Raw genomic sequence first — 8,888 nt, forward strand, 5'->3', positions numbered from 1 at the left:
TAATTAAATATTGGCAAGTTGTTGCACACAAGAACTTCATTTTGCTTAGCATTGCTTCTCTGCCTTTTCTGGCTTGCTAAACACAGACACTTTGGTTATGTGTAAATAATTAAACTTGTGGTTGCATAACATAAAAAAAATCAGATAAACTTACTTAGAATTGTTTTGGTTTTCTTATTGTTCTCTTTTTGTTATTTTTTAATCTTCTATTTTATGGTTCACAACAAAAGGATGGTAAATTGCTGATAATACAAATAGAGAATTAACAATGCACTAATTTGTACACACAATATTTCCGACATTGGTTATTTTGCTGTTTTGGGCAGTTCTTACAGTATTCAGCGTTCATTTCAGAATTACTGTATTTACAGATTCTGACTTGTTAAAAAAAACATTCATGTCCTTGTAGAAGTCATAATTAGTCCTACAACTTGAAAACTTGAATTTTAGTTTTATGAAAACTGAGAATTGTACCATTACTTGTCTTGAGTCTATTGCAGCCCATAGAAAAGCTTGTGGGAAAATTATGAAGTTTGGCACACAGATAGAGGACAGTCTCAACATTAACCACAGCAATTTTGAAATTTTGAAAACCTACTTTTTCGAACACCTCCTAGACCTACTTCAGATAATCTTCAGACTATGTCAGCAAAAAGTTATTAAAAGCTTTTTGATAGAATAAACTGTTTTCCATTAAAGCGTCAACAAAATTAATGGCATGATGCCAAGCTGATTCTGGGGTTGTAACTCTGCAATGTTTTGGCATATTGACACCAAATTTTGTAGACCTGCAATCGGTGTCATTGTCACCTCACAATGATACAGCATCAATTTGGTAATAGCGCCACCAACTGTCAAAAGTGTTAAGCAATTTAAAACCGGAGGCCGTAAGTTTTGCCTCTTTGCATTCTCTGTTTAAAACCTGCAGTTGCAGTTATTTGCAAGATTTTCGTAATGTGGGTTGTGCTTTGGTCACTCTTCAGTGCAAATTAATTTAATGTTTTGAGGAGTTTGTGTGGCTGTCAGTCACCGCACCAGTCTGGATACTGTTCGTAATTTGGAATCACAGATTCTACATCTTACCCACAAAACGTCATCTGAACAAATAAATAGCATGTCTGTCACTTTTGTTCTGAAAATAAATAAATAAAAAATTACAATAAATTGCGCTACCAATGGTGATTAAATCTAACGATCGCTTAGCTCACATAGTTAGTTTTGAACACTAGCTAGTTATGTACTTGCTCAAATATATTTTGGATCATTTTTAACCAAAAAAAGTTATGGACTGCGCTTTAATCATATTACCAGTGATTATGTGATTATTTTTAATTCATTGCTCATCGCATCACTCATTGCTGCAGTTGGTCTGATGCTTCCAGCCATGCTTGCATAACTCAGCATGCCTTTTTTAACCTGAAAATACAGTTTAATGTAGCTTGCACAGTTAAATAACGATCTAATGTCCAGCTAAATAAAATACACTTCCTAATAATGCATTTGTATAATGACTGTTACAGTCTTTGTTTTGTTTAAAAAACTTTGTATTGTGGCTTTGTTATATTGTAGTCAGTTTTGTTTCATTCGCCATAGTGTTACCACAGAAACTCGTAATTTAGAGACCTAGGACATGAATAGCTTTGAGTAGAATGTTCTGGATTGTTTGTAAGGAGCCACAGAGTAGCCTATTTTTGGGAGGGCTTGGTTTGTAGACAGCGCCACCTCAGTGCCTGCGGCATTGGCATGGCCAAAATGTGCTGCTTCATTAAGCACCAGTACATGATTGAGTCTGACTGTAGCACTGAGCTCAAAAGAGGTGATGAATGAGGGATGACAACAGGACCATCAACACAGATTCCTTCTGACAAAAGTATTTGTTTACAAGACTCAGTACATAAGAATTAAAAAAAAAAATGTTTATAGAACTAGATAAATTTAAAATAACCACATGGTGTGGATTATTCGGAAATATTAGATTGTAGCAATATCCATCTCAAAATCATAGTTTACTTGCACTATTGACTTACAACTTATATCAAACCATGAGAAATATTCATGAGCAATTCAATAAGGATGCAGATCGAATGACTCTAGTCCAGAGTTTAAATAAGAGTCTATATGATATTAATTTGACATTAAGTTCTTTACCCTGCACATTTACTATCTGCTGATAGACCGATGGAAATGTTGCAATCACCAACCATTGCTTTTTACAGTCTTGCTATGTTGATTTTTTTTGGGACAAATTTCATATGATTTTACAGGAAATGTGTTCAAAATCCCTATCTTGCCAGAGGCAAATGACAAAGATGTTTTGTAAGGACATTGCTTTGAAGGTATGCAATTCACAATTCAAGCACATTTCTTTTGAAATGCATCTATTATGGTGTGAACCCATGACTGATGCTTTCAAAGCATGTGCTGATTTAACACTACGCTTGTGAAAAAGAAGTGCACTTAATTATTTTGAATGTGCTCTTGTAGTATACTTCTTAAAAGCATATTAGGTATATGTAAAAACTTTACCTATAGATAAAATTAAATAAAAGGCAATTTAAACCTTGCATAGTCTTTGGATCTGTTGGACCAGTTTTACTTTGTTATCAAAAGAAAAATTATAAGATTAATTATTTTTTTTCAAACTGAGACTCATTGGCCTTGGCTCATTTCCTGTGAGGAATATATATCAGAACACATTTTCAATGACCACACACTGTACACAGCGATCATAGATACTGTATATATTATGTGCCTCATGCGGCCGATCCGCGCAGGCACTAATGAGGAATCTATATATATATGACCGCGCCTGTTTGACCTTACCAGACGGAAGTAATAGCGGATGGGAACACTAGATGAGATTCGTCTGATACGAGGTAAAAAAAAAAAAAAAAAAATACTGTTTGATTTCTCACAGAAACCCATCGGTTCGTGTCTAAAGACATCGATGTGTCATAACGAGCAGCAGGGTTTTTGTGCATGTTTTTTTTTTTTTTAAACTCTCAGTTAACAACTCTCTGAGTTGTTTCATTCACATTATGGGTACATGGCAGACTGAAACGGTTGAAGTTAAAAATCTTCATTTGTGTTCTACTGAAGAAACAAAGACACCTACTACATCTTGGGAGCCTGATCTCACGAAAATGTGTATAAATAGTACGAGTTTGCAATCTTGTGGAATGTAGTGCATATGGTATGCGTTTTGTGCATGCATATGATACGCACTTTATGGCGTATTATACATACGAACCCCCCACCCCACCACCCTTAACCTACCCAAGAGCGTGTCATATGCACGCCCTAAAGTGCGTATCATATGCACGCAAAAAACTGCGTAGCATTTGCACGCCAAAACTGATTTTGGCGTATCCGTTCCACGAGATATCACACTCGTTTATACGCATGACAATGAGATCGTGTTGATCTTGGATGCACAGGGATGCAGATAAACATCCCATTTTCATTTTTAGGTGAACTACTAACACTTTAAGTATACTTTTAAAAAGTATACTTTGTAATACTGTCATATTAAATGTTTTACTTTAAAGTACATTATCATGTTTTATAACGTATGTTGTACTTTAAAGAAGTACAATTATTTTGCTGTGTTGAGTAGCAAAATAAAGCACACGTAAAGTAATGTTATTTGCAACCTGGTCTCACAGAATTCCGTGAAATGAACACGGACCCTTAACTCAAAAAAATCAGTGGTAGTTTCACGGAATCGTGCAGGGAATTTCCGGCGATTCCGTGAAACTACATATTTTCGAGTTAAGGGTCCGTGTTCATTTCACGGAAATCTGTGAGATCAGGTTGGTTATTTTATGTTATATTACATTTAAAGTTACAGTATTTTAAATGTTTTACATTACAACATCATTACTGTCACGCCCTCACAATCATCTGTCACTGCCACGCCCACTCCTTTCCCATCACCATCATTCTGAACACCTGGGCACCATCACCAGTCAGCATATCAACCCGGCTCACATTCACTCCCATTGTCTGGTCTCGCACCAATCCCTTCGTTGACCACCTGCCCTGCCAAGAAGCCTTTGCCCGTACCCATCATCATCATCATCATCATCATCATCATCATCATCATCATCATCATCATCATCATCCTCTTCATCTTCACCTACATCGTCTTCACTGTCATCCTCCTTCGTCTGAGTGTCACCATCCCTTTAAGTATCACCTGTCTGTAAAGCTCTGATAATAAACATTGCACTTGCACTAATCCATCTGTGTCTGACAATTACAAATGTGTAATGAATATAAATTTCAATATATGACACACAAGAGTGAATATAAATTATATTTAATTATATTTTAGTTTGCCATAAATACTTGTCCGTACACTTTAACCACAATTAAAAGACTATAGAAATAAACATTAAAACTACACATGAAGGTATACTTTAGTCCTATTTAAAGGGTTAGTTCACCAAAAAAATGAAATTTATGTCATTAATGACTCATCCTAATGTCGTTCCACACCCGTAAGACCTCGGTTCATCTTAGGAACACAGTTTAAGATATTTTATATTTAGTCCGAGAGATTCTGTCTTTCCATTGAAAACATATGCACAGTATACTGTCCCTTTCCAGAAGGACCAGAAAGGTAATAAAAATATAATCAAAGTAGTCCATATTTGATATCTATGGGTTAGTTAGAATCTCCCGAAGCATCGAAAAGACATTTTGGTCCCAAAATAACAAAAACGACGCCTTTATTCAGCATTGTCTTCTCTTCCGGGTTTGTTTTCAATCCTCAAAGATTTGAATGGTTATGAATCAACGTATCGATTCATGATTTGGATCGCCAATGTCACGTGATTTCAGCAGTTTGGCAGTTTGACACGTGATCCAAAAGAACTATTTTTTTAAATTATGCTAAAGTGTACTTTTTCACAAGAATAAGGAATACAGTTTTACTAGACAGAGGTTCTATAATATACAGAAATTATTAAAATCACGAATAAGTATGTTTCAACAGTTGGTATCCACACAATTCATTTATCAATCATATCATATAAGCACATATACTGCATTATATATATAGGGAGGATTGAGGATTGGCCCTATATAGAATGACCACAATGTCAGGTTTCCAACACGAGGCTCTGCACGTGTTGACATATAGCCATCGCACCATTTCAAACAGGAATTCATGGACTCGCATGCTCCAGAGAGAGGGTATATAAGTTCACTCTAAACTTAGAATCGGACAGGGCTGGATGGTCTGCCAAAGAATAACATCTTTGACATAATCTACAGATATAATCATTTAATTATATGTAAAGGGCAATACTTTAAAAATCAATACTTAATATACTTTAGGATCAAGGAAAATAATTCACATGACCTTGTATCCATATTTGTAGGGTGCATTTGTTCCTGACCAAGTAGTTTATTCTCATTGTATAGAGTTTACAAAGCCAACTTAAATTTTTTATACTCTGATAGATTATCTGCATCACAAAATATTTCAAATTTTTCTCTAAAGTATCACTTTCAAATGCACTCAACTGTGGGACACAGGAGTAGCTTCATATGGTTGTACAATCTCCCTGAAGAACCGTGTGATGACTAGAAGCATGTGCTCATTTAGTACAGATTATCATGGCCACTGTAGGTCATGTTTCTGTTATAAAACATTTTGCACTATAAACTGATGAAATTATAATATTATTTAACTCTAATATACTATATACTGACAAAAGTTTTTGGGATGTCTGCCTTTACATGCACATTAACATAAATGACATCCCATTAAACCCAACAGATTAAGATCTGTTGGGTTTAATATGGAGCTATTACAGCTTCAACTCATCTGGGAAGGCTTTCCACAAGGTTTAGGACTGGACATTTTTCACAAATTGGAATTTTGACCATTCTTCTAGAAATGCATTTGTGAAGTCAGGCACTGATGTGGACGAGAAGATCTGGCTCGTAGTCTCCGCTCTAATTCATCCCAAAGGTGTTCTGGTCAGGACTAGGCCAGTCAAGTTCGTTCACACCAAATGTTTGTTTCGTTTTGGAGGGGTATCCCAATACTATTGGCAATATAGTGTATCTTACAATAGTAGACTTTAGGGTCAGAAGTCCAAACCAGATTTAAAGTAGACTATTCTGACTAAGCTAGAATAACTAATATTTCAGAATAACTTTCATATATTCAGGAGAAATTACCTTTAAAGCCACCCTTGAGCAGAGAGCTACACTAAAGCCACAATAAACAGGTGAACCAGGAAAGACTATTCTATGTAAATAAATGATGGCTTTGGTATAAAGCCATGTCAGCTGCCTTTAAAAATGTAATGGCACCCTTTTCACATAATGTGGTGAACATAATCTCTGATCTTAAAGAGATAGTTCAGCATAAAATGAAACTCCTGTCTTTTATCCCCCCTCATGTTGTTCCAAACCTGTAGGACTTTCTTACTATAAAATATAGAGGTCATCTAAATGTCTAAACTGCTCTTTTTGTACTATTAAATGGCAAAGATAATTAGACCCCCATTTAGTCACTGCAAGGAAAAAAGCAGCTTTGACATATTTTATTTTATGTTCCATTGAAGAGCAACGTTATACAGGTTTGGAACAGCATGCACCTGATTAAATGATGACAGAATTTTAATTTTTGGCTTATATCTCTTAGTGCTGCGAATCAAACCAAGTCTGTGCTGAACCGGGCACTCTTTTTCTGTGGAATGCTGGGTGTTAAGGACAGAACCAGTCCACACAGCACTGCATTTTGGTATGTCTAACAAGCCCTCTTGTACTGCAGCCAGAGTTTTTATTACACCACAGCAGAGTTAGATATTTAAAGCAGGGATGTCAGCAATACTTCACAGCATCGAGACGTGAATAAACAACAAGCAGTAGTATTTGGTATAGATTATTAAAATGATAATGGTGATGATAATTCCTTAAAATATGATGGCAATTAAAGGGGGGGTGAAATGCTGTTTCATGCATAATGAGCTTTTTACACTGTTAAAGACTTGGATTCCCATCCTAAACATAGACAAAGTTTCAAAAACTAATGTTGGACGTTTGATGGAGTATTTCTGTGTCAAAAATACTCCTTCCGGTTTCTCACAAGTTTCGGAGAGTTTTTTTTGAGTATGGCTCGGGTTGACGTTAATAGAGCGGAAGGTCCTTGTATGGGCCGTACGGGCTCTTCTCCTGGTAGGGTGCGCGCGCGTGACTAGAGCGAGAAAGGAAATGCACGCCCATAAACACTCTCTCAGGTGCAGATCCAGTCGTCGTCGGGAAGCTTCACAACATCGCTTCAGTCGCATTGCAAAGTGGATCTCCACTGTTCACTGCTGTCAGGACTTTACCAAATCATACCAAAGAAGTGTGTTTTTGACGGAGCGGTCCCAGCGATAAAGGTTCGGTCCTGCTTTGGAAGCAGCCGGTGAGTAAAACTGCTTCAAATGTCTTTGCTGTTGGCTATCGTCGCGTGAGTAAACATCAGTAAACGACACGATCGTGTGCTTCGTCATTTAAATGCGTTAACGGACTCCATTGTTGTTCTATGTATAACGTTACAATAGTCTCACGTGCAAAACCGCTTTGCTTGCTACTGCTAAGGTTTAGTCGCATACAATAGTCCATAAACCGAATCATGTCCTCATAAACTGCGAGTAAACACAAATGTTGACAGGACACTAAATACAGTACATACCACAGAGACGGACGTCCTGCTGTTGCTGTTTCTCCTGTTCAATTTATTTCAGCCTTCCAATGATTCTGGATCATATATCTATTAGCTGAGCTCGATAGCCATGGGTTTCTCCACGCTTGAGGACATCACCGCTTTGCGCGCTCGTCATTATTTAGCTCCGCCCACGCGATACGCCTCAAGGTGCTCGTTTTTTTCCGGAAAGACTCGGTACAGCCCATATTTCTTTTATAAATATAATAAAACTAAAGACTTTTCGGAGATGTGAAGGATGCAATACTACTCTATAGGTACTCAAGATTGACATGAGATTGACTGAAACTGAGTGTTTCACCCCCCCTTTAAGCTTGATGGGAACATTTGATTACATGCACAATATCTCAGAGGAACAGGTTTGATCAATATCCTGCTGTCACGGTAAATCAATCTATGCAAAAAAAAATATAATAATAATAATAATATATATATATATATATATATATATATATATATATTGTTAGTTAGTTTATGCGTTTGAAATATTTTGTATTTAATGCAAATATATTGAATTTTTTAATCATTTAAAAAAATCTTGGTATCTTCTCATACCTCATATATATATATATATATATATATATATATATATATATATATATATATATATATATATATATATACATACATATATATATATATATATATATATATATATATATATATATATATATATATATATACATATATATATATATATATATATATATATATATATATATATATATACATACATATATATATATATATACATATATATATATATACATATTATATATATATATATATATATATATATATATATATATATATATATATATATATATATATATATATATACATATATATATTGTAGATTAAACAACAAAGCACAAACACCTACACAATATGCTTTTCTTTTTTTGCTTTTTTTTAACAATTACAAAAAAATTCTTGTCTACATAAACCGTGCCTACATATAATGACAACCCCATGAGGAAAAATCAGAAACAAAATAAATAATGGCCTATCAGTTCCCACTATATATTAAAAAAATAGTTCACCTAAAAAATGATAATTAAGTCAACATTTATACTTTCCCCCAAGTTGTTCCAAACCTGTATGAATTTCTTCTGCTGAACACATTCTTCATAATATCATTCTGTTTTGTATACAGTAA

The sequence above is a fragment of the Pseudorasbora parva genome, chromosome 21 (genome assembly GCF_024679245.1).
Source record: "Pseudorasbora parva isolate DD20220531a chromosome 21, ASM2467924v1, whole genome shotgun sequence".
In the NCBI taxonomy this organism is placed as follows: Eukaryota; Metazoa; Chordata; class Actinopteri; order Cypriniformes; family Gobionidae; genus Pseudorasbora; species Pseudorasbora parva.